Genomic DNA, 3,576 nt, shown 5'->3' on the forward strand with positions numbered 1-3,576 from the left:
AAAGTCCTTAGAAATCATGATATTTGCAGATGACATTGTGATCTGTAGTGAGTGCATGGAACAGGTGAGCGGAAAGCTTGAAGAAGTGGCTCTGGAGTGAAGAGGAATGAGAAGCAAAACAGAATACATATGTGTAGATGAGAGGGAGGCAGGTGAAACAGTGAACTGCAAGCAACAGACTTACTGAAGGTGGATTAGTTTGAGTACCTGGGGTCAACCATCCAAAGCAATAAGCAGTGCACAAGAGAAGCGAAGACGAGACCAAAGGCAAAGTGGAGCGGTTTGAATCAAGTGCTGGGGTTGATTTGTGGTAGAAGGACAGCTGAAACAGAGAAAGGAAAGGTTTTCAAGATAGTCGGGAGACCTGCTATAATGCTTGGTTTGGAAACAGTGGCACTAACATAGAGACATGAGGCAGAGCTGAAGATGTGGACAATTTCACTACTCGTGATCAAAATGGACTGGGTCAAAAATAAGTAAGGAGAACCCTAGATAAGTGGTTTGAAGACAAAGTTAGAGAGGCAAAGATGAGATGGTTTGGACATGTGTGAACAAGGATTGTGAGGGGTGGGGTAATTAGGTTTAGCATAATCAAGTTTAAACCATTGCAGTCAAGCAGTACATTTTTTTTAGGTTTTAAGCTGTACACAGATTTAATTAACAGAATTGCTAGATGTTTTGGACCTTTGACCTTATTGAGAAACCAGATTTGGGCCCTTGAATATAAAGTTTGTGAACCCATCTATAGGGATAAAAAGGTTTGTTTGTTTTTTTGTTTTCTTGAACTTATATATCATAATTATGATTCAAGTATAAACACTTAATTGTGAGCAGTTATAATCAAAGCAACAAATCAGACTGCATCTTTGAACTTTTCTTTCAAATTGAATTCCTTCCAAAAATGCAGACACATTTATGATTTATCAGGAACGGGGGAGAAGGAGGATAACATAGAGCGCAGACTCATTTTTAAGGAAACTAGTTTATTTAAATATAAAAACAAAACAAAAGGCTGACGTTGCAGCAAAGACTAAACAGAAACACCAGAGGATATTTAAACAGGGCACGAAGCGAAAAGGAAAAAACTAAAACGGAAACAACAAGCAACGGGCAAGGAGCGAAGAACCAGAGACAAAAAACAATGAATCAGCGGTGAGTGGAGGAGATGACTGGGTTTTAAGCACAGGAGGTGATTAGGGAAGTGGGCACAGGTGGAATGATTACTAAAGCTAGGACAGGTGTAGATGGACGTGGCAAGGAGACAAGTGAGTAACTGAAAAGGAGTGAACAGTAACAGAAAACAAAGGCACGAGCAACAAGAACCAAACCAAGACAAATATAACTGAATACAAACAGAAAACATGAAGACAACAAAGAGAACACAAAAAACCTAAAGAAAACCCAAAACCCAACAGTACCCCCCTCTCATGGGACAGCGCTCGACGTCCCAAAACAACAAAAGGACCTAGCACGGGAGGGTGGTGGGGGGAAAACAAAAACACAGGATGGAGGGCAAGAATGAAAAAACAAACAAAAAGCAAAAAACCGACCGGGCATACGACCAGGGGAAAACAAGACCAAGAAATTAAAATTCCTGAGAGCAACCCCAGGCATAGTCCACAAAGGGACCCGAGTTCAAGTGGATGGCCCGGGAACCGTCCATGGCAGATGAAGAGTTCAAGTGGATGGCCCAGGCGCCGTCTTCGGCGGGGCAAGAGTTCTGGCGCACGGCTTGGGTGCCATCAGCTGTGGAGCAAGAGTTCTGGCGGACCGAGACACTGGCTGATGGTGGGGCGTCGCCCAGAAAGCAGGAGGAGGGGTACCACTCTCTGAGGCAGACTTGGCAGAGTGTGGGACTGAAGGCGCTGCAGACAGTGAGAGCGACTCGGGAGACACAGCCGCAGACCCGCGAGACACAGCTGAGGCTGTCGTGGTGTCCAGCCAATCCACTGGAGAGGCTGTGGTGACGGAACTGGAGAACTAGAAGCACAGGAAGATGCTTAGGAATCTGGGGAGTCACTCTGGGGACACTCTTATGCTGCGCTGGAGCTTTGAGAGTCAAGCAGGTTCCCAAGAACGGAGACGCCCTTTCCTCTTCCTCCACCAGTATGGGCGACGGGAGAACCTTGCATTCAGCCTGAACCTTATTCCTTCGGCGACAGACGAAAACAGACATATCTAAGCACGAGCTGAGATAGTCAAATAATCTAAATCAGATAAACTAAACATATCTAAACATGAAATACAATGAAACACAAAAAAGGAGAACACTTCAATCATGTATATTCTAAAAGAATCATGTATAATCTAAATGGAATATAAACACAATGAAACAAGAAAAGATCAATCATGTCTAATCTAAATGAATCATGTATAATCTAAATGAAATATAGGATAATCTAAAAACCAGCCATATCTAAGCATGAGCTAGATAAAAAGAAAAATAGGTATTTGTGTGAAATCCCAATCAAAGCAACAATATAATTGTATTCTCACATCAAATTTAGTTCCTACATGAATGGAGACATTTGCAACTAGACTTTGCTTAAACAAAAAATTTTAGATGTTTAGAAATTTTTCTCATTTTTAGCCCATATATGAATGGAATAATTAATTAATGCATTTGGAATGATTCTAGAATTGCGCCGCTCAAGGTGGCTGCATGTTGGAGTAGCTCTGTTCCATTTATTCTGATATATTGCTTTTGAAAACTTTATTCCTCTTTTTTTCTTTATGTAAATCACTTTTTTGGATGATTACTTCCTCTGGTATCGGATGCTGTGCAGCTGGAAGGATTTTTACTAAAGCCTTTTTACTTTTGGACATGTTGTTATGATGCATAACTATGACAAAAAGTGTTAAATGTGAAGAACCCAGAAGTCCATTAATGGCCAGAACCAAGCAGAGCACCTGTAAATCCACCGGAGGTAAAGCTCCCAGGAAGCAACTCGCCACCAAGGCCGCCCGGAAGAGTGCCCCGGCCACCGGCGGAGTGAAGAAGCCTCATCTCTACAGGCCTGGGACCATGGCTCTCAGGGAGATCCACCGATACTGGAAGTCCACTGAGCTCCTCATCCAGAAGCTTCCCTTCTAGTACATGGTCCTGGAGATCACCCAGGACTTCAAGACCGACCTGCGCTTCCAGAGCTCGGCTGTCATGGCTCCGCAGGAGGTTGACCTGGTGGGGCTCTTAGAGGACACCAGGACCGAGGACAAATCTGGACAGACTGCTATAAGAGATTCTTCCTGCCCACAGCCATCAGCATCTATAACGACTCTTTAACAAAACCAGGATTATGAGCTACAACAACATTTAATTTCCCTTTGGGATTAATAAAGTATTTTTGAATTGAATTGAATTAAACAAAGGATGATACAAAAATATTTGCAAAGTCATTATAAAGCGAGTAATTTTAGAAAACTCAGACTCCACTCGAGCTATAATTACATCATATACAGCCAAATAGGGGAAGCGAACTAAAACCAACAAGTGAGGTATGCATGTCTCAGCAGCCTTTCTTCTAAATGTTTTACACTTTTGATACGATATTATGAATATTTTTCCATATGTAAAGA

Source organism: Kryptolebias marmoratus, linkage group LG6 (genome assembly GCF_001649575.2).
Source record: "Kryptolebias marmoratus isolate JLee-2015 linkage group LG6, ASM164957v2, whole genome shotgun sequence".
In the NCBI taxonomy this organism is placed as follows: domain Eukaryota; kingdom Metazoa; phylum Chordata; class Actinopteri; order Cyprinodontiformes; family Rivulidae; genus Kryptolebias; species Kryptolebias marmoratus.